The 23,233-nt window shown below is 46.1% G+C and overlaps 1 long non-coding RNA gene across 1 annotated transcript; it reads right to left on the bottom strand.

Annotated features, from left to right (window-relative positions):
* Positions 1-5,941: 5,941 nt before the first annotated feature.
* On the bottom strand, positions 5,942-22,111 carry LOC119962452. Its single transcript, XR_005459880.1, has 3 exons — positions 21,824-22,111; positions 10,324-10,398; positions 5,942-6,764 (listed from the first exon to the last, which is right to left on the bottom strand). It is a non-coding gene; the product is annotated as an uncharacterized LOC119962452 (long non-coding RNA).
* Between the last annotated feature and the right edge of the window lie 1,122 nt (positions 22,112-23,233).

The raw sequence follows: 23,233 nt of genomic DNA, 5'->3' as shown, positions 1-23,233 counted from the left end.
TCATTTCCAGCATTTTTAAAGCACACTTCTGCTGCACCGTGGACAGAGTTACATTTTATCTTTGTCATTCATATTAAACTGGAGGGATTTATGGTGAAAACTGTGGCACATCTGCTTGGATTCATCTATAGAATTGATATTTGACTCCAATATAGACAAGTGCTCACTCAAAAGCATTCAATCTCCAGAGCACTTTATGTCAATGTTAACCATGATGTTTAACTCTGAAATATGCCGCTAAATCCACAGGTCTAGCAGTACTGAAGTAAGTAAGTGTTCTTTGTAAAGACGCATGAAAAGATTATTGGGGGAAAATTGATCAATACCAAGGGCGGCACGTGGCACAGTGGTTAGCATTGCAGCCTACGGCGCTGAGGACCCAGGTTCAAATCCTGGCACTGGGTCATTGTCCATGTAGAGTTTTCACATTCTCCCCATGTCTGTGGGTTTCACCTCCACAACCCAAAGATATGCAGGTTAAGTGGATTGGCCACGCTAAATTGCTGCTTAATTGGAAAAAAAAATAATTGGGTGCTCTTAAATTCATTTTTAAAAATTGATCGATACCAGCAAAGTGAAATGGACTCGCAGTGAATTGCCGTTGATTTTCCACCCCACTCCCGATCTTCTTTCCGGCAAAGTTCACTGAACAATAGTTCAAATTCTTTTTTTTGGAGACTCGTTTCCTGGTCTCATTTTACTCAGTTTGAAATTCAAAATCATGGCAATATTTTCGATGTCAATGGAAAATAAATGAGTGATGCCGTGGAAAATAGGCTGCCGATTCGCTGTGAGACGATTTTGCACAGCTGGCATGGACCAACTTTACCAATCAAGTATAATACACTACAAAGAGTCGTGAACACAGCCCAGTCCATCACGCGAAACCGCCTCCTATCCATTGACTCTGGGGACACCTCCAGCTGCCTTGGGAAAGAGGGCAGCATAATCAAAGACTCCCCGAATCCGGTTTAGTCTCTCATTCAAACTCTTCCATCAGGCAGACGATACAAAAGTGTGAGAACATGCACTAATAGGTTCAAAAACACCTTCTTCCCTGCTGTTACCAGATTCCTGAATGGACTCCTATGGACTGAACGGATCTCTCCACGCATCTTCTCTACTGTGTAGTATTACAGTCTGTATGCCTCACCCGATGCTTGTGTCTGTGTTGTATATCTATCGTGTGTCCTTTGTTTTTTCATGGAATGATCTATCATCTGGACAGTATGCAGAATAATACTTTTCACTGTACTTTGGTACAGGTTACAATAAATCCAAACAATGCTATTCACAAAGTTAACACATCACAAAACACGTTATGACAAATGAAATATTTTTCAGTGTAGTCACCACTGTAATGTAAAAAATGCCATTGTCAACTTGTCCTCAGCAAGGTCCCAGAAACAGCAAAGCAATAATAACCAGACAATCTAATTTTTTGAGATGTTAGTTGAAGAATTAATATTGGCCGAGTCAAATCCCGCTATTCTTCAAAATAATGCCATAGGATCGTATATGATCATGGCAGACCACGGCCATATAAGTCTTAGAGGCCATGAATGGGAGAGGGGTAAGCCCAATACTACAGCAGGAAGTTCAGGCTCAGGGGCTAGAGTAGGCTATTCGGCCCTTCTGACCTGCTCCACCATTTGATATGATCATGGCGGATCTGGCTGTGGTCTCAACTCTACTCTCCCATCTGCCCCTTGACTCCCTTGTCCATCAAAAGTCTGTCTAACTTGAATAAATTGAATGATCCGGCCTCCGCTGCCTACTGAGGAAGAGAATTTCACAGACTAATGACCTTTTGACAGAAAATGCTTCTCCTCATCTCCTTCTCGATAGGGACACCTCTTATTTTTAAACTGTTGTTATGGGAGCGGCATTTTCAGAACCCCAAAATGTATCATGGAGTTCAACCAACCTCTCCCTTTAATGTATTGTTGCTTTTGAAGCACATGGCTTGTTCCCCAGGTGTGGTATTACAATTATGGACACGTGGGTTTTTAAACACAAAACAATGTTAATTCCATTAACCTTTTAAAATAAACATTGGATCCCTAACACCCCTTACTTCAAAGATAACCCTGTAAATAATACAACACTAAATAATCCCTCAAAATGTTCCTTCAAACCTCCAAAAGACTTAACACCTTTAAACAGAAACACATCAGGTTAAAGACATTACTATTATGAGTTTAAATCACCCAAATGATTCAGAGATATTCTTTCCTGGCAGAGATCACAACAGATGCCAGTTTACTGCAAACACAGACACACCCAAAGCTCTTTTCCTCAAAACTGAAACCAAAACACTGCAAAATGGCTGAGCTAAAAACCCAGCTCCACCCACACTCTGACATCACTTCAGTAATATGAGCTGCTTCATTTCTTATAGGTACATTGCTTAAACATCCATTTCTTAAAGGTACTCTCACATGACACTGTGCTACCATCAACCCCTCCCTTGTTATAGGGTGAGTTATGAGAATCAGTGGAGATAGGGCGTGGCTTTCCAATCATAAATAAAAAGATATCTCCGAGTGAGCTTTTGTAACGGAATACATAAAGAAAACCTGGGACAACAGTATGAGGGGCAGGTTTAGCACAATGGGATAAACAGCTGGCTTGTTCAGTTCCCGTACCAGCCTCCCCGAACAGGCGCCGGAATGTGGCGACTAGGGGCTTTCCCCAGTAACTTCATTTGAAGCTTACTTGTGACAATAAGCGATTTTCATTTCATTTTCATTCATTTCCAGCTGACATCCAGAACAATAAGACCAAGGAATTATTTCTTTACACAAAGGTTGATAACTACCTGGAATGGATTGGCAGGAAGAAGGATTGAAGTTTGGATGTTGGACCTGTTTCAAAAAAAAGCTGGATGCTATATTTGGAAGATGATCGGTACGTTCTGGCAGAAGGAGATCAAGCAGATGGAGACACAGAACATAGAGTGCAGAAGGAGGCCATCCGGCCCATCGAACCACTTAAGCCCTCACTTCAACCATATCCCCTTAACGTAATAACCCCTCCTAACCTTTTTGGACACTAAGGGCAAGTTAGCATGGTCATTCCACCTAACCTGCACATCTTTGGACTGTGGGAGGAAACCAGAGCACCTGGAGGAAACCCACGCAGACACGGGTAGAATGTGCAGACTCCGCACGGACAGTGACCCAGCAGGGAATCGAACCTGGGACCCTGGTGCTGTGAAGCCATAGTGCTAACCACTATGCTACCATGCTGCCCAAACACTTTCTTCACATTCTACACATGCTACACATTCTCTTTCGAGTTATCCGTGTGGAATCCCTAAATATTTCTAAATTGACACATCACACATAAAAACTACAAGCAATTTATGATATGAATTGACCATTTTGGAAATGCAGGTTGGGTTCGGCAACATTTGAAATATAAAAGAAAGGTTGATACCTTGCATGGAATCCTTTAACTAAATTGATAACCTTCCTTTCTCACTCAGATGCTGGATGATTTGCTATATATTTCACAGCATGGATCAACACAGAATTGAGACCAATCCACTCCCCTGTTCTTTCCCTGTAGTCCTGTTAATTCTGACTTTTCAAACATCTATCCTGTAAATGACAGAACCCTGAAGAGTACTGATAGGCAGAGGGATCTGGGTGTACAGTTACACAGGTCACTGAAAGTGGCAACGCAGGTGGAGAAGGTGGTCAAGAGGGCACACGGCAAGCTTGCCTTCATTGGTCGGGGCATTGAGTTTAAAAATTGGCAAGTCATGTTGCAGCTGTATACAACCTTAGTTAGGCTGCACTTGGAATATAGTGTTCAATTCTGGTTGCCAGACTACCAGAACGATGTGGAGGCTTTGGAGAGGGCACAGAAAATATTTACCAGGATGTTGCCTGGTATGGAGGGCATTAACTGTGAGGAGAGGTTGGAGAAACTTGGTTTGTTCTCACTGGAACGACAGAGATTGAGGGGCGACCTGATAGAAGCCGACAAGACTATGAGGGGTATGGACAGAGTGGATGGTCAGAATTTTTTCCCCAGAGTGCAAGAGGCAATTACTAGTGGGCATAGGTTTAAGGTGCGAGGAACAAGGTTTAAAAGAGATGTACGATGTTTTGTTACACAGTGGGAGCCTTGAACTCGCTGCCGGATGAGGTTGTGGAAGCAGATATGAAAGTGACTTTTAAGGGGCGCCTTGACAAATACATGAAATGGATGGGAATAGAAGGATATGGTTCCCGGAAGGGTAGGGGTTCAGACGGGCAGCATGGTCGATGCAGGCCTCGAGGGCCGAAGGGACTGTTCCTGTGCTGTAATTTTCATTATTCTTTGTTGTTCAATTCTCTTTTGAGAATTGCTGCTAAACTGGCTTCCATCGCCGTCCCAGCCAGTGCATTTCAGATCGTAACAACGTACTGTGTAATTACGAGCAACTTGAGACATAAAATAGCATTTCCAGCACCGTATTGAAACACTCCACCAATAGTCAGGTATCATATTTATAAAATCACTAGCAATGGACACTCACAATTTTTCTTTGGTCACATCGAGACTAGTTTATTTATTGGCATTTTGTATGATGTTTTAGCATGCATCTACTCCATAACCGGCAACATTTCACATGCATCATGGGAGATCGTACATTGAAGACTAAAGCTGGAGGAGAGTGTTTTAGATCAACCGATGTCAGGAAGGTATCTTTTACAGAGTATTTCAGATAACTACACTGCAGTGAAGCTGGTAACAGTGGGACATTTGCCGACTCACATGTACATCATGGTCTGATTTCCTGTCTACTACTTTAGTACACTGATTTTAATGTTTGTATTAAGTTTCTGTCAAATGCTAATGTTTAACCAATTTTACTATCATTTAGCCAATTCAAAAAGAAACAGCCTACATTCACCTAGCACCGTTCACATCCTCAAGATGCCCCATGGTGCTCCACAGCCAATGAAGTGCTGTTGAAGTGTGATCACTGTCGTAATACGAAAATTAACATCTCAATGGCAGAAAGAGCAACTTTGACTGAGCACGTTAAACTTTTATAGCTGTTTATCACACAGTATAATTTTAAGGTGTTATTTTTCAAGTGTGTGTGTTGAATTGACGTCTCAGGGAGAGAAGGTGGCGTAGTGGTAATATCAATGGAGTAGTAGTCCAGTGTCCTTGGCTGATGCTCATGGAACATGGGTTCAAACCCTACAATGCCAACTGGTGGAATTTAAATTCAGTTAATAAATCTGGAATATAAAGCTAGTCTCAGCATGACGCCATCATCAGTTGTTTGTAAAAACTCGCCTGGTTTGCTAATGTGCTTTCGGGAAGGAAATCTGCCATCCTTAACTGGTCTGGCCTACCTGTGACTCCAGATCCTCAGCAATGTAGTCGACTCTTAACTGCTTGAAATAGAACCATAGAATCCCTAGAGTGCAGAAAGCGAAAGAGGCCTTTTGACCCATCGAGACTGCACTGACCCTCTTGTAACGCAAAGGGTTTCCTTTACTCCGCAACAGGCTGGTATTGGGTGTCACAGATAACTGTGGGTGTCTCTCCTGCAGGTGTTAAAACCGCAAACCAGAAGTGCCGCACTGGGACAGCTTTGCAAGAGAGAGGGGGGCAAGTCTCACTGTTTATACCTAACCAGTGAGGTTGTCCTTATGCCACACCAGTTGCCTTGACTGCCCCCTACGCCTGTGTGAGTCTCTCTCCTGTGATGGTGAAATGTCACCCGGAAGTTCCCCACTAGTGCAACTTCACAAGAGAGAGAGAAAGAGGGACCACTGTTTATTCCTGACCAGTAGCCTCTCTTGAGTGAGTGTGTTCGAAGCACTCAGATTCCCTTTTCCGGTCCTTGACTACGGGATTATGTCCTAGCAATTATTGTGACTTGACCAGAGCAGACTGTGAAAGGAAGGTGAGAACCACAATAATGGTCGTTTTAAAATAATTGATTTATTCAAGAGAAATTAAGTCTTCTGCAACTCAGATTAACCTACACACACCGATTATGAAATACTATGTGTAAAACAAGAGACTAAACGGCACATCGAAAATTCTTACAGTTTACACAGATTTACTTTAGCGACGCAAACACAGATACATTCACTCACCCACCCCAAACCTCAACAAGCCATACTAATTGGGAGTTTTCTGTGAGCTGGAGGAATATACTCACCGCTCCAGGGACAGGATAGTTAAAAAAAAACAGATTGACACAGATTTCTTTAGATCTTCTTGTAAGCTGGCTGGTCCTTGCGGCTGTTGCGACTTCAATTCTCGTGGTCTCTTTTCAACCAGGCGAAGAGTGTGTCAGGCAAGAGAGTAGAGCTTCTTTCAGGAGAGTAGAGTTCTTGCAGGAGGATAGAGTTCCTTTCTTCTTCTCCTTTTTCACAGTTCCTCGGACTTGACTTTTTAAGGGCAAAATCCTGAATGGGTCAAACACTGACCCTCCCACAGGTGAGTTCCAGGACAAAAAGAAGCTTTTCTGATTGTTGACAGAATAGAAGTGATCAAGTTCCCCAATCACAAGGTGTCATAATGTAATCAGTGCCCTTACAAAAAACTTGCAATGACTCTGGTTTCTGCTGGTCTCTTGACAATGGTCGCTGGAGCCAACTTCGTTATCTCATTAAGGTATTGTGCTTCCGTCTGGCCAGGACAATAAGTGATTTGCATTTCAACTGCCCCTGGTCTCTTGATGAGATTGGGCTGTTTGATGTCTCATGGCCTGTTTGTCTTGATTCCGTTGTCTGCCTGATCTAGAACAAAAAACAAAGAACAAAGAAAATTACAGCACAGGAACAGGCCCTTCGGCCCTCCCAGCCTACGCCGATCCAGATCCTTTATCTAAACCTGTCTCCTATTTTCAAAGGATCTACTTCCCTCTGTTCTCCACCCGTTCAAATATCTGTCCAGATGCATCTTAAATGATGCTATTGTGGCCGCCTCTACACCTCCGCTGGCAAAGCGTTCCAGGCACCCACCACCCTCTGCGTAAAAAACTTTCCACGCACATCTCCCTTAAACTTTCCCCTCTCACTTTGAAATCATGACCCCTTGTAATTGACACCCCCACTCTTGGAAAAAGCTTGTTGCTATCCACCCTGTCCATACCTTTCATAATTTTGCAGACCTCAGTCTGGTCTCCCCTCGACCTCCGTCTTTCCAATGAAAACAATCCTAATCTACTCAACCTTTCTTCATAGCTAGCACCCTCCATACCAGGCAACATCCTGGTGAACCTCCTCTGCACCCTCTCTAAAGCATCCACATCCTTCAGGTAATGTGGCGACCAGAACTGCACGCAGTGTTCCAAATGTGGCCTAACCAAAGTCCTATACAACTGTAACATGACCTGCCGACTCTTGTACTCAATACCACGTCCGATGAAGGCAAGCATGCTGTATGCCTTCTTGACCACTCTATCGACCTGCGTTGTCACCTTCAGGGTACAATGGACCTGAAGTCCCAGATCTCTCTGTACATCAATTTTCCCCAGGACTCTTCCATTGACCGTATAGTCCACTCTTGAATTAGATCTTCCAAAATGCATCACCTCGTATTTGCCTGGATTGAACTCCATCTGCCATTTCTCTGCCCAACTCTCCAATCTATCTATATTTTGCTGTATTTTCTGACAGTCCTCCTCGCTATCTACAACTCCACTAATCTTAGTATCATCTGCAAACTTGCTAATCAGACCACCTATACCTTCGTCCAGATCATTTATGTATATCACAAACAACAGTGGTCCGAGCACGGATCCCTATGGAACACCACTAGTCACCTTTCTCCATTTTGAGACACTTCCTTCCACCACTACTCTCTGTCTCCTGTTGCCCAGCCAGTTCTTTATCCATCTAGCTAGTACACCCTGAACCCCATACGACTTCACTTTTTCCATCAACCTGCCATGGGAAACCTTATCAAACGCCTTACTGAAGTCCATGTATATGACATCTACAGCCCTTCCCTCATCAATTAACTTTGTCACTTCCTCAAAGAATTCTATTAGGTTTGTAAAACATGACCTTCCCTGCACAAAACCATGCTGCCTATCACTAATAAGTCTATTTTCTTCCAAATGTGAATAGATCCTATCCCTCAGTATCTTCTCCAACAGTTTGCCTACCACTGACGTTAAGCTCACAGGTCTATAATTCCGTGGATTATCCCTGCTACCCTTCTTAAACAAAGGGACAACATTAGCAATTCTCCAGTCCTCCGGGAACTCACCCATGCTCAAGGATGCTGCAAAGATATCTGTTAAGGCCCCAGCTATTTCGTCCCTCGCTTCCCTCAGTAACCTGGCATAGATCCCATCCGCTCCTGGGGACTTGTCCACCTTAATGCCTTTTAAAATACCCAAAACTTCTCCCTTCCTTATGCCGACTTGACCTAGAGTATTTAAACATCCATCCCTAGCCTCAACATCCGTCATGTCCCTCTCCTTGGTGAATACCGATGATTTGCTCAAATAAACTGGAATTTTGGTCCTTTGAGTTTGCTGCAACTTACACTCTGAAAGAGCACCCCAGCTAAGCCCACTCCCCCGCCCAATCCCCATGACCCCTCCTAACCCAGACATCCCTGGACACTAAGGGGCACTTTCATCATGGCCAATCCACCTAACCTGTATACCTTTGGACTGTGGGAGGAAACTGGAGCACCCGGAGGAAACCCACGCAGACACGGTGAGAAAGTTCAAACTTCACATAGACAGTCACCCAAGGTCGGAATCGGACCCGGGTTCCTGGCATTGTGCGGCAGCAGTGCTAACCACTGTGCCACCGTGCTGGCACAGCAAGCGATTCAGTTCAAGGGTGATTAGGGATGGGCAAAATATGCGAGCATTGCCAGTGACGCCCACAACCTATGAAAGAATAAAGAGCAATATCATACCCATCAGGGGAAATACCACCTTCTGGGATCTTTGCACCGGCCACCAAGTGGAACCAGTCACCAGGCATATACGGGGAGAACGTGCAGACTCCGCACAGACAGTGACCCAGCGGGGAATCAAACCTGGGACCCTGGAGCTGTGAAGCCACAGTGCTATCCACTTGTTCTACCGTGTTGCCCCATTTGGTGCAGTGATATCCTCCCTATCTTTGGGCCAGATCCTCCGGTTCAAGGGGCACTCCGGGTCTTGATGAGCACCCAAGGTGAGTACATAACAAAGCCACACAGGTTGACCATTAGCCTGTAAACCCTTCCAATGTGCCTGGTGGCAGGCGATAAGAGTGGGAGAATTTCCTGGTCGGCCATACTGCAGAAGGCAACCACAAACCAATGCAGCAATTTGCCAAGAATAGCTATGCACAAGTCGAAGGAAGGCCACGGTATTCTTAGGGCATGGCGCCAAGGAGAGGAATGGGCTCAAACCAGTAACTGGTCCCATGTATTATGTTTGTCTCCTCTTACTGTTTGCATGGAAATATCTGGGCCGGGATTCTCCGGTATCCGGCGGGCGGGTCGAATCGGCACCAAAGAGTGACGTGAACCACTCCGGCGTCGGGCCGCCCGGCAGGTGCAGAATCCTCCGTACTTTTGGGGCCTAGGCCGGCGCTGGGGTGGTTGTCGCTGCGCCAACCGGCGCCGAAGGGCCACCGCTGGCCGGCGCAAGTTAGCGCAGGAGCGCTAGCGTGTTCCCAGAACCGCTGGGTGATCCTGCACAGGGGGTTTCTATTCCGCACCGGCCATGGCGGAGTTTTACAGTGGCTGGCGCGGAGGGAAAGAGTGTCCCAACGGCCCAGGCCCGCCCGCAGATCGGTGGGCCCCGATTGTGGGCCAGGCCACAGTGGGGGCCTCCCCCGGGGCCAGATCCTCCCGCGTCCTCCGCAGGACTCTGCAGGCTGCCCGCAGAGCCAGGTCCTGCCGGTAAGAACCTTGTGTAATTTACGCCAGCGGGACTGGCCGAAAACGGGCGGCCGCTCGGCCCATCGCGGAGCAGAGAATCGCCGGGGGGAGGGGGGGGTACCGCTGCCAACGGTCCCCGCCAAAAAACCGGCGCCGGAGAATTCGGCAGCCGGCGTCGGGGCGAGATTCATGATGACCCCGGCGATTCTCCGGCCCAGCGGGGGTGGGGGGGGTGGTCGGAGAATCCTGCCCGTGATGTCCAGTGTACCTAGAAGGTCTATTGCTAAATCATACCCACAATTCATTTTATCTACAAAAATAGAAACGTGTGTTGAAATAATTATGCTGCATCCAGCCCCTGCCATGTTTTTTCAGCAGTTTAATATCAGCTAAAAAAAAAACATACGCATCAATTTATAGATAGTTCTTTTTCCGATTTGGGAGAATGGGATTACATACCAGGCCTCAGCAGTAGGTCTGTGCTGTAAGTGTAGAATCTTGAGTAGGTCATACTCACGGAATTCATTTGAAGTGCTGAAAAAGTAGGAGGAAAGAAAGAGCAAATGTTGCAATGCAGAATAAAAGTGGATAAAAAGTAATAAAAATAACTTGCAGCTTTTAAATGAAAACAGAGCTGAAAGTTTTGGAGAGTGCCACTCCTTTGATCGATTCTGATCAAGGGTACTTAGTTAAAAGTAGGCCTATCTTTCCTGACCTTGTACGCTGATGAACTCCCAACCTGGCATTGCCTTGATTTTAATATTCTTATCTTCAGTTTCAAAATCCTCCATGAGCTCACCCACATCCCCTCTCCCCTCAACTCATCTCTGTAACCTCCTCCGGCCCTAAAATCCTCTGAGGTAACAGCAATCTTCCAATTCTGGTCTTGTGTCAATCCATGATTTTTAACTGCTCCGCCCATTGGTGCATGTGTCTTCAGCTGCCTGGGCCATACGTTCTGGAATTGACTCCCTATACCTGGTCACCTCTCTGTCTTTCTTTCCTTCTTCTAGTCGTTTCTTCACCTTTAGGTTCCCTCATGCGGCATGGTGTCTGCTCGATGATACTCCTGTGAAGCACCATGGGAGGTTTTGCTGCACTGAAATACGTTGTCATTGTTGTTGCAGCTTTGAATGAGTCACCACAACTTTTGTGTTGAAACTAAACTGAACAAATTGTGGAAGAAAGCCTGCAACTATCCTTTTCCATGCATTACCTCAGTTGGCTGGACGTCTGGTTCGTGATGCGGAGCGACGCCAACGGCGCAGGTTCAATTCCCGTACCGGCTGAGGTTATTCATGAATAGACTCGCAAAACCTTTGCAACCTCGCCTGAGGTGTGGTGACCCTCAGGTTAAATCACCAGCAGTCAGCTCTAAACAGAAAGAGCAGCCTATGGTCCTCTGGGATTGTGACAACATTTTTTTTTTTGCATCAATATTGGGTCAACGCATTAATATGCATTACACTTGTTTACTCATTGTAGGCAAATGTGAAATGATAGTTCCTGCCTCATTAATACCATTGCTACAACATTAGGGTGGCTTAATGAGCATACACACTGCATCTAAGATGCGAACAGCAAATGATCTGGATTTGATGGAGGATGGAGATTGCTCGAGAAGCTGGCAAAGGGAGCATTGAAAACATTGACGCATGCTGAAAGCTCTTTGCCAAATTTGCCGGTTAACAGTGCATTGAAAAAGTAAGATATCAGCACGGGAATTTATATTTATTACATCTGATTAACTGAACACTAGAGGGCCTCCTGACGGATTCTCCAATGTCACCTCTTGAGTTGTTTTATCTAAGGATAGTGGAGCTGGATTCTCCGCTCCCGAGGTCTAAATCACGTTCGGTGACGGGGCGGAGAATCCGTTTTGGCGGCAAAATTGGGAGCGCTGCCGGATTTTCAATTCTCTGCCCCCTGAAAAGCGGATTACTTTAGGAGTACACCGCGCTGATTATCCACCGCCTCAGGCCATTGCCTGAGGCCCGCCCCACGATGCTACGTCCCAGTCAGGCCAAGTTCCCGACGGCTGCGGACTCAGTCCGGCGTCGCCACAGTCAGGGGGAGGGCCGATCGGCGGGCGGGGGAGGCTTCATTCGGGGCTGGGGGCACTGTGGGCGGGAGGTCCGGGGCACGTGGGCGGTCGGAAGGGGGCACTACTTTAACAATCCAGGTCTGCGGGCTGAGTCCGCCATGGAGCACGGCAAGGCCGCTGTAGGCCACTGAAAAATCCCTCCAAAAATGGTGAGCGAGGTATACGTCAAGTGTAAAAGTGAACTACCGGTGCAAGCGGTGGCCATATTGCTCGCTCTTCACGCGGGGCCTTCTCTATGTGGGGCAGGTGCATATTTGTAACAGAGCCTGTATCGCCTGCTTGATCCCTTGCTTGTGCGTCTAATTATAAGGCACCAATAGATAAAACATTCATTTGTAGAGTGAAGAATTGAGGCTGACTACAGTTGCAAGTATGGCACGTTATGGCTGGGGGGGAAAGGGATGGAGAGGTGGTGGGGGGGGGGGGAGGGATGGAATGGGGAGGGGCTGGATTTCACCTTTTTGCCTAATGTATGCAAGAACGTGATTTTTTGGGGGGTGTTGAAAGGTTTTTGTGTATGCTAGGTCAACGTGTACACCACGATCTATGTTGTGTTGTTACAAAGATTGATATTTGAACCCCTCTGTTAGTCAAGTATCAGTTGACCCGGTTACGGCAATTCTCTTTTATCGTGTCAGGATTAGTTTTAAAAAATTGAAGAATTTCATATGTAGCCAGCGCTCGCCTCAGCATGAGCAACAACGCAGGCCCAAAATCCCATGTGTCATGTGAGAGTCCCTGGAAGAAAAGTGTGTTTTGTCAAATGGCTGCAGTGATGTCATTGTGTGGACGGAGCTGGAATGTGATTCTGCTTTTTGCATTTGTTTTGAGCTGGAAGCTCTTTTTGGCTCTGTGTTTTAGTTTCTATTTCAGTTGGAGAGTGCATTCAAACCAAGCAGATGTATACTGGCCTATCTCTCTGCATGGTAAACAAGGTGTTTAGATCACTTGATAATTTAGGAGTGATGCATGTTTCTGTAGCGAATTCAAACCTACTGTCTTTGTTAAAAAGTGTTTTGGCTTCTGCATGTTGTTAGGAAAGTTACTAAGGGTTACCTATAGAGTACTGTATTTTTTGGGGGGATTATCAGTGTTGGTAATGTTGGTTTATAAAATGTCAACTGCATTCATAGAATAAACATTGTTTTTGTTTAAAAATACTTTTAGATCTCTGTTGCATCACACTTGTAAAGTAGACCCTTGTGCTCCCCATTACTAAAATCTATTCAAATTTGTGGGTCAGATGAACTCCATGATATACTCTGGTGTTCTCTATGGGAGATGACTCTCTGGGGAGCAGCATGTGGGGGATTCCCTTATGTGTCTTGTGGGTGGGGAGGGGGTGGCGATGCCTGTGAGCGGGCGAGTGCCCCTAATACTTCCATGATGGTGGTGGGAGTTGGGGGGGACGCTGCAGGGAGAAGAGTGTCTGGTGGGGGCTGCCCTGATGCTTGTGTTGGGGGGTCCTCTGTGTCTGGAAGGGGGGGCAGGATTTATTTTCAATGCAGATTAGGGTACCCCTAAAGATGGCATCATGATCTCTGTGGCGAAGGCTTGTTGACTCTATCAGTCCCCGTGTTGCCACAATGGCGGTGCAAACCAAGCCCCAAGATTTTCTATGCCCAAAGTCCCAGTACTGAGAGAGTGCTGCACTGTGAAAGGTGTGGGCCAGAATTCTCCAATGGTTGCAATTCAATTTTCCTGCTGGCAGCGCAGCCCCGCAATGGATTTTTCAGTGGGCTGGGGTGATTACCATAGGAATCCCTTTGACAAGCTGCAGAAAGATAGAATCACACCGCCAGCGAACGGCACACAGACACCCTTGAACTTTCCGATGAAATTTTAAATTAAGGTCCTCATGCCCTCACAGATGAATGTAAAAGATCCTAAGGTACTATTTTCTAAGAAGACACCCTCAGTGTCCTTGAGCAGTATGTATCCCTCAATCAACATCACAGAAGAAAATGTTCTGGTCATTATCACATTTGTTTTATATATAGGAGCTTGCTTTGTGCAAATTGGCTGCTACATTTCCCGCAGTCTTCTTCTTCTTCTTGTTCTTTTTCTTGGGCAGTTCCTCAGGTTCGAGGTTGACTTGCTTTGAGTCTGGGGAGGTGGGTTCTGCGGTGACTGAATAGTCCGATCCCGATCCTGGATCCTCAGACTCTGCGCAGGTTTGGCAGGTGGTGTTAGATGATGTGGGTGGGCGCTCTCCATTCCACGAGCCCCGCCTCACATCCATTGCCTCTGTGCCCACCTCCCACTGCCTTGGGAAAGGGGCAGCATTATCAAAGACCCCTCCCAGCTGGGTTATTCTTTCATAGAATCAAAGAACCTACGGCACAGAGACCGGCCCTTCAGCCCAAACTGGTCCATACTGGTCCAAAAAAAGCCCATCCATGCCAACCCCATTTGCCTGCATTTGGCCCATGTCCCTCTAAACCTTTCCTATCCCTGTATCTGTCCAAATGCATTTTAAATGTTGTCAGTGTCTCGGCCTCAACCACTTCCTCCGGCAGTTCATTCCATATACGTACCACCCTCTGTGTAAAAAAGTTGCTCCTCAGGTTCCCATTAATTCTTTCCCCTCTTACCTTAAACCTATGTCCTCTAGTTCTCGTTTCCCCAACTCTGGGATAAAGGCTGAGTGTATTCACCCTATCCGTGCCTCTCATGATCTTCTACACCTCCATAAAATCCCCCCTCAGTCTCCTACACTCCAAAGAAAAAAGTCCCAGCCTGTCCAATCTCTCCCTATAACTCAGCCCCTTGGGTCCTGACAACATCCTTGTAAATCTCTTCCGTGCTCTCTCCAGTTTAATGGCATCTTTCCTACAGCGAGGCGACCAAAACTGAACACAATACTCAAGGTGCGGCCTTACCAACGTCCTGTACAATTGCAACATAACTTCTCAAGGTGGCACAGTAGCACATTGGATAGCACTGTGGCTTCACAGCGCCAGGGTTCCAGGTTCGATTCCCCACTGGGTCACTGTCTGTGCGGAGTCTGCACATTCTCCCTGTGTCTGCGTGGGTTTCCTCCGGTTGCTCCGGTTTCCTCCCACAAGTCCCGAAAGACGTGCATGTTAGATGAATTGGACATTTTTTCCAACCTCTTCCATTGGGCAGGAGATACAAAAGTTTGAGAACACACATGAACAGATTCAAAAGCAGCTTCTTCCCGCTGTTACCAGACTCCTGAATGACCCTCTTATCTCTCCATCTTCTCAACTGAGTGGTACTACACACAGTATGCCTCACCCGATGTCTCTGCATTTACTTTGTGTATTTATCGTACGTCCTGTGTTTTTCATGTATGGGGCCATCTGTCTGGAATGTACGCAGAACAATACTTTTCACTGTACTTTGGTGTACGAGACAATAAATCCAAATTCAAATTCAAACAATGTCCCAGGGCCTGAAGAATTGTCAGCCCGCAGCTCCAACAGTTTGCTTAGTATCGTTTCCCCAGTGATTGTAATTTCACCAAGATTCCCTCGCCCATCCAACTTCTGATTTGCAGCTATTACTGAAATATTTTTGTATTTTCTGTAGTGAAGACATAAGCAAAATATTTGTTCATTTCATCCACCATTTCCATATTATCTACTATTTACTCCCCATTGTCATTCTCTAGAGGACCAACTTTACTTAATCCCTTCCTTTTAAATACCCGTAGAAACTCCTACTATCCTTACTGTACTCTCACTATAGACCTCCTCCTGCTTCTATTTCTTATGCTTCTTAAAGGGACTCTCGAGTGTGGCTGTAGGAGAACAGACATGAACATTGATACAACTGCTGGCACTAGCACCCCTCAATCCCCAAATTCTAGCCAGCCGATTGACAGGCGCAGCCAACTGAACCAAGGTGACAGAGGAATGGAGCCTGGAAATAAGGGGTGGGATTCTCCGCCGGCGTGAGTCTCCATTTTCTGGCACCCGGGGGTTTCCCGATGGCATGGGGCTGCCCCACAATGGGAAACCCCATTGACCGGCCGACGTAACAGAGAATCCCGCCGGCGGGCCGGGGCTGAAATGTGGCGTGGCGGTGCGGACAATCCCGCCCAAGGTTTCCCCCTCAGCTTGTGTCAAAAGACATTTTCAAAAGTTTTGCTTGTCTCCTCATTGCTATTTTATTCACATTTGATAGAGGTCACCAGCAGTTTGGCTATCAAACTGTTCCAGCAGCCATTAATAATCAAAAATTAGACCATTCAAATTATGAATCAGTGTGTTCTTGTTCACCTTTATAAAGTCATTTTCAAATGTATTTCACTTTCTCTTGTGGTTCCCAAGCCTTTTTCAAAGCCACAATTGAGTGTGATGTTGATGGAAGCATGTCACCAATTTCCTTCACTTGGCTAGAGTAATATTGCTTCACTTTGCTCAACACCGATGCAAACCAGCAATACCCAAATAGTTCTAGCAATAAAACAAATATTACACAAATTATATTTCACAAATATATATGGGAGCCGGTTTAGCTGCCTTGGCCCGAAGGCTGATTGGTGATGCAGAGAGAGGTGAGCAGCTGGGGTTCAATTCCTGTACCAGCTGAGGTTATCCATGAAGGCCCTGCCTTCTCAACCTTGCCCCCTGCCTGCAGTGTGGTCATGCCCAGGTTAAATCACCACCAGTCAGCTCTCCCCCCTCAAAGGGGAAAGCAGCCTATGGCCATCTGGGACAATGGTGACATCGAGACTGGTTTAGCACAGTGGACTAAACAGCTGGCTTGAAATGCAGAACAATGCCAGTAGCATGGGTTAAATTCCCGTACCAGCCTTCCCGAACAGGTGCCGGAATGTGGCGACTAGGGGCTTTTGACAGTAACTTCATTGAAGCCTACTTGTGACAATAAGCGCTTATTATTATTTACCTTTCTATTTCGTAAATAGATCTCAGCAGATTTCACATTGTCGACTGTAAAATCTAATGAACGACTGAAGTCTCCAGACACATAGATCATGTAATAGCTGCATAGCGCCATACCATAATGAAAATCGCTTATTGTCACGAGTAGGCATCAATGAAGTTACTGTGAAAAGCCCCTAGTCGCTACATTCCGGCGCCTGTCCGGGGAGGCTGGTACGGGAATCGAACCGTGCTGCTGGCCTGCTTGGTCTGCTTTAAAAGCCAGTGATTTAGCCCAGTGAGCTAAACCAGCCCCAACGGGGCTGTAATCCCCATATAGATTGGTTGCAGTTTTCTTTCAAGATGCTGACGTCATTTAGCCTTATTTGTTTGCCAACATTACTAAGCATTCTCCAGTTTGCTTAAATGTCAATAGAAAAGCTTGAATCTGCAAACCAACGTTTGGCCGACTGACAATGCCATGCTTGTTCCAGCCAACAGTGCATCAAGTGAAAGGGAGAGCAGACTTTAAAAAAAATGGGCCCAGGCAGGGAGGAAGGCCAAACTCCGTTAGGTCACTGAATTTGGACTAACTCATTTGAATGGAACCATGAGTCAAATATCAGGGTGTTTGAAAACCATCATTAAAATCCAAGGTTTTTAAACTAGATTTTAGGACATTGGGCCAAAACTTGAATTTTTAATCCAAACCCAGATTCAATTTTAGAACATACAGTGCAGAAGAAGGCCATTCGGCCCATCGAGTCTACACCGCTCCATTTAAGCCCTCACATCCACCCCATCCCCACAACCCAATAACCCCTCCAAACATTTTTGGTCACTAAGGGCAATTTATCATGGCCAATCCATCTAACCTGCACGGCTTTGGACTGTGGGAGGAAACCGGAGCACCCGGAGGAAACCCACGCACACACGGGGAGGACGTGCAGACTCGGCACAGACAGTGACCCAGCGGGGGATCGAACCTGGGATCCTGGAGCTGTGAAGCAACAGTGCTAAACACTTGCGCTACCGTGCTGCCAGTACTTTTTCTCTGGTCTGTTTTATTGAAAACTGTCAAATTCTATACATGAGATTTTCAGCTTCTAGTCCACTGGCTTTGATATTTTCAGTACAAAAATAATAAACATTTCTTTTGGTCTCCTGTTTCTCCTCATACAAAAGTGTTTGGCCAACTCTTTTGTTTGCAGAAAGAGCCAAAAGCTGTTGAGTTTGACGTAACTATGCCATACATAACTAATTCAATGTTTCAGTTTGACACCATTTCTATTGTTGCCACATGGAGGCACAATGGGATGACGAATATCTGAATGGATTGGAAGGTATTGACCTGTAGGTACATATTACATGAGGCTAGTCTGTTTTGTAACGTGCAAAATGATTGTTCTGCTTCCTCCTATCTTAATTTGGTCTGGCGAAACAATGTGTGCAACATTTGTGATTTCTCCTGGTGTGCCTGGAATAACCCAATGGCATTAAAATTAACGCAGTCCCATATTGACAGCCGTGGTCAGAGCTATTCCTGTACTTTAAAGTCCAACTGCAATAGATTGTACAGTCTGCCTGATGAAATCCAAATGTCATAAGAACATAAGACATCGGAGCAGAATTAGGCCACTTGGCCCATCGAGTCTGCTCCACCATTCAATCATGGCTGATATTTTTCTCAGCCCCATTCTCCTGCCTTTTCCCCAGAGTTCCTGATCCCCTTATTACTCAAGAACCTATCTATCTCTGTCTTAACGACACTCAGTGATTTGGCCTCCACAGCCTTCTGCGGCAAAGAGTTCCACAGATTCACCAGCCTCTGGATGATTAGCTATGGATGCTTCCGTTGGCAAATACTTGAGCAAAAATTCAGCTACATTCTGCAACAACAGAGCGAATTCCCTTTCAGAAAGAAGTCACAAGACGATTGGCTTTCCTTTTTTACAGAAAGATATTATTTGGAAGCAGTTCATAGAATCCCTGCAGTGCAGAACAAGGCCATTCAGCCCATTGAGTTTTCAATGACCCTCCAAACGAGCACCCCGCCTAGGCCCACTTCCCCTGCTCTAGCCCCATAACCCCACCTTACCTTTGGACACAAAGGAGCAATTTCCATTGGCCAATCCACCTAACCTGCACATCTTTAGACTGTGAGAGGAAACCGGAGCACCCCAAGGAAACCCATGCGTAAATCCTACAAACAGTAACCCGAGGTCGGAATCAAACTCGGGTCCCTGACGCTGTGAGGCAATAGTGCTAACCACTGTGCCTCAGTGCCGCTCCTCAGAAATGTTTCACCAGGGTAATCCCCGAAATGGGACCATTTTCTTATGAGCAAAAGGTTAAACAGTTTGGGGCACAACACATTGGAAATTAGAAGAATGAGAGATGACCTTAATGAAATATATAGGCCGGGATTCTCTGACCCCCCGCTGGAATGGAGAATCCCTGGGGGGAGGCGCGAATCCTGCCCCGCCGCCCCGACGCCAGCTACCCTATTCTCCGGCGCCGTTTTTCTGGCGGCGGCGGCATTCCCGCCATGCTGGTCGGGGGCCATTAACGGTGGCTTCACTGGCAATTCTCCGGGCCCCAATGGGCCAAGCGGCTGTTCAATTTTGGCTAGTCCCGGCGGCGTGAATTACTCACCTCATGCATGATGGGACCTGGCAGGTGAGTGTGCGGGGGGCAGTCCTCGTGGGGGGGGGGGGGGGGGGGGGGGGGGGGGTGCGAGGGGATCCGACCCTGGGGGGGCCCCCACGGTGGCCTGGCCCGCGTTTGGGGCCTACCGATCTGCGGGAGGGCTTGTTCCATGGGGGACCTCTTTCCTCCGCGCCAGGCCCCTTTAGGGCTCCGCCATATTGCCTGGGGCCGGCACGGATAAGAGAACCCCCGTGAATGCGTGGAAATACGCCGGCCGGTCTGCGCATGTGCGGAAATACGTCGGCCGGTCCGCGCAAGTGCGACATCACACTGGCCATTCCGCGCATGCGCAAACTCGTGCTGGCCCTTCCGCGCCTGCGTCCGGCATCCACCTAGCCACCGATAGTTCGGAGAATTCCTCACTTTCGTGGGCTGTTGATGCCGGAGTGATTGGTGGCGGTTTACCCGCTGGCGTGGGGATTTAGTCCGCAGAAGGGAGAATCCCACCCATAGGATTCCTAAGGGGTTTTACAGGGTAAATGCTGAGAGGATGTCTCCCCTCATGGGAGGGTCTAGGACCAGAGGGCATAGTCTCAGGATAAATGTGTTGCAATTTAAGACTGAGATGAGGTCAAATTTATTCTAGAACCATAGAATTCCAATAGTGCAGAAGGAGGCCCATCAACCCTCTGAAGGAGCACCCAACCAAAGCTCACTCCCCGTAACCCACCTAACCTGCACATCTTTGGATATGAAGGGGCAATTTAGGATGGCCAATCCACTTAACGTGTGCATTCTTGGACCGTGGGAGGAAACCAGAGCACTTGGAGGAAACCCAGGCAGACATGGGGAGAATGTGCAACTTCACACGGACAATCACGCAAGGCTGGGATTGAACCCGGGTCCCAGGCACTGTGCGGCAGCAATGCTAGCCACTGTGCGTCTTTGGAACTCCTTGCCACGGAGAGCTGTGGGATCAGTATCCTTGAGTATATTTAAGGCTGGGAGAGGTAGATCCTTGATTAGTAAGGGAATTAAGGGTTACGGGAAAAGGGCAGGAAAGTGGACGTGAGGAATGGATGACCAGAATGATCCTATTGAATGGTAGAACAAGCTCGAGGGACCGAACGGCCTACTCGTATTCCTATTTCTTATGTTCTTATGGGATCCAGGATCCAAAGCCCTTATCAAAGCAGTTGAAGCAGCATTCACTGATATGGCCTACATCACCTCATTAGTATATTTTTTCAAACCTTGGTAGGCCTGTATTTGGTGCACTATCCTTCAGAGTATATCCTGGAGTGTAGACAGTGTGCTTCTGGTAAATTAGAAACTCTAAATCAACCAACATCTCTGACATACTTACAACCATTGAAGCAGATTAACTAGCCATTCATTTCATTTTTGTTTGCGGGATCTTGTGTATGAATTGGCTGCTGTGTTTTCCCACCTAACGGAGACTATGCACACTTCCGAAAGTTAGTCGCTTGCTGAGTCGCAATGTGAGGCAGCCTGAGGACACAAAGGCGGTATATTTTCATGTACGACTATTCCCTTTTTAATAATCCTGGTGAGTTATGGAAATGCAGAGCGACCTTGAGCGGCTTTAATGCCCGCCCAAGCCCCTCACCATGTACGAAGCCAAGACATGGCATTGTTTTTGCTTCGGGATATGGGAAAGCTGAAAAGTTATTTGAGGGAAACAGATGCAAGAATTCCTCCCACTTCAGCGACTGCTGATAAGCACATTTTCCGAAAGAGCATCTCATTGTGTCTATCGATGTGTGAAGCAGGATTGTTTGGGCCTTGCATTCCCTCTGCCCTTGAGTTGGAATTTCGTGAGAACACAAAATGCGCTTTACAGGCAAAACTAGGAGTTTCTGCAACACCTCTTCTATGAGAATGTGCAATTAATTTTGTCATGCAGTTTAACCAATATTGGAACTGTTCATAGCCATGTTATAGAAATAAAGCAGGTAGGACGAAGCCAGATATATGATATGATATTAAATATGCTTCAGTCCAAAATTAGCTGATTCCTTTATGTTGAACCCGTTGTGAATGTCCAGCGTGATGACTTTGTGCCATTAAAATGTTAATAATGGACCAAGTCAAACCATGGGTTAATAATCATCATCCACAAGTGCTGAAAGCGCATGCCAGGGAGAACAAATTGCTTGGCAGTGTCAAAATTACCGACCCTGACAGCTTCATAAGCTGCTGTATGTTTGTAGCGTATAGAAAACCCTGTTGCTTAGTAACTTAGCTGAGCTACGCAGTGGGCAGCCATATTTTTTTTCCCCTTATTGCGAATCAGTCTGAGAATAGCTTTTTTTAAAAATTCAAAACTGACCTGACGTGACTCAGAGACGATAACGTTCCAGTTTGATAAATGAAAAACGAAGCAGTTTTGCATCTTTGTGCGTCAAAAATATTATTACATCTTCGGAGTTTTCCATTTCTCTCAAGGGAACAATGTGGGTGAATCTGTCATCAGAAAACTGAAGCAAACACTTCCAGCTAATTAACATAAGTCAATCGAAACCTTCAGTATAAATGGCGCTCTAATTGCATGTAATGATAGTTCTGAAGGCGTATGTAAATATCCCCATTAAACTATTAAATCTGTGCACTCATTGATATTCTCTGTGTGCTGAACTAGTGACTCACTTCCTTGGTCACACACATCAAGCCACTGACACATACTTTTAACTGTTAGATGACTTGATCCACTGCTTTCATCTGTTAACCCACCATCTGTGAACAGAAGTCTGGTATAAAATTACTCCTTACTGGTAATTTTGTGGTCGCCGAGAGAATTTTCATAGAAAACGATACTCATACAATTAAGAACAATAATAAACCCGTACAGGAGCAAACACTGGAATTGGACGCGAGAAAAGTAATACAGGGGCTGTACTGCAAAACTGCCAGGGCTAAAGTTGACAGCTGTTGGTACTGGGCTACAGCTGTGGACACGAGGCAAATCCTGCAAATTGTGACCATTGAGTTTTCGTCACAGCAACATTTTGAATAACGGCAATAATAATAGACGTTATGCTAAATCACGAGACAGTGCCAGGTCTGTGCAAGGGAAGGGAGAAGAAGGTAAAAGAGTTTCACACTTGTAAAGTGAAAAATAAATTACAGCAGTAGATGATGTAATGAACAGGTCATCACTTTGTTAATAAGGCATGCTTGGAACTTGACGTGAACACATTAAACAGTAATATTGACCATGGCGTTACATGTATTTTATCCTTGCAATAAAACAGTACCATTGGATATCACATTCTAGTTCTAGCACACACACTCTTTCCATTTTAAAAATGAATTAATGAAATTAATGTATTATCTTGCTGATAATATTGTAAAACATCCCAAAGGGACCGTATCACACTTCGATAAGAATAGGAAGAAGGGCCAGCAGAGATGACTAGGGTTCAATTGAAGAGACTGTTGAAAGTCAGGAGCGCTAGTCTCAGTGAGGTGCTATGAGATTGCTCTGGGCACTGAAAGCAAATTCAATGGTAACTTTTGTTTAGGGGCATCTTGACAAACACATGAATAGGATGGGAATAGAGGGATACGGACCCAGGAAGTGTAGAAGATTTTAGTTTAGACGGGCAGCATGGTCGGCACGGGCTGGGAGGGTAGGGCCTGTTCCTGTGCTGTACTTTTCTTTGTTCTTTGTTTCAAAAACGAATCGGCTAATTAATTGTAAAGTAAAACTGTGCAGGACTGTGGTGAAAGAGTATCGGAG

This window comes from Scyliorhinus canicula, chromosome 2 (assembly GCF_902713615.1).
Source record: "Scyliorhinus canicula chromosome 2, sScyCan1.1, whole genome shotgun sequence".
Taxonomy (NCBI): domain Eukaryota; kingdom Metazoa; phylum Chordata; class Chondrichthyes; order Carcharhiniformes; family Scyliorhinidae; genus Scyliorhinus; species Scyliorhinus canicula.
This window is presented reverse-complemented; position numbering and strand designations above follow the sequence as displayed.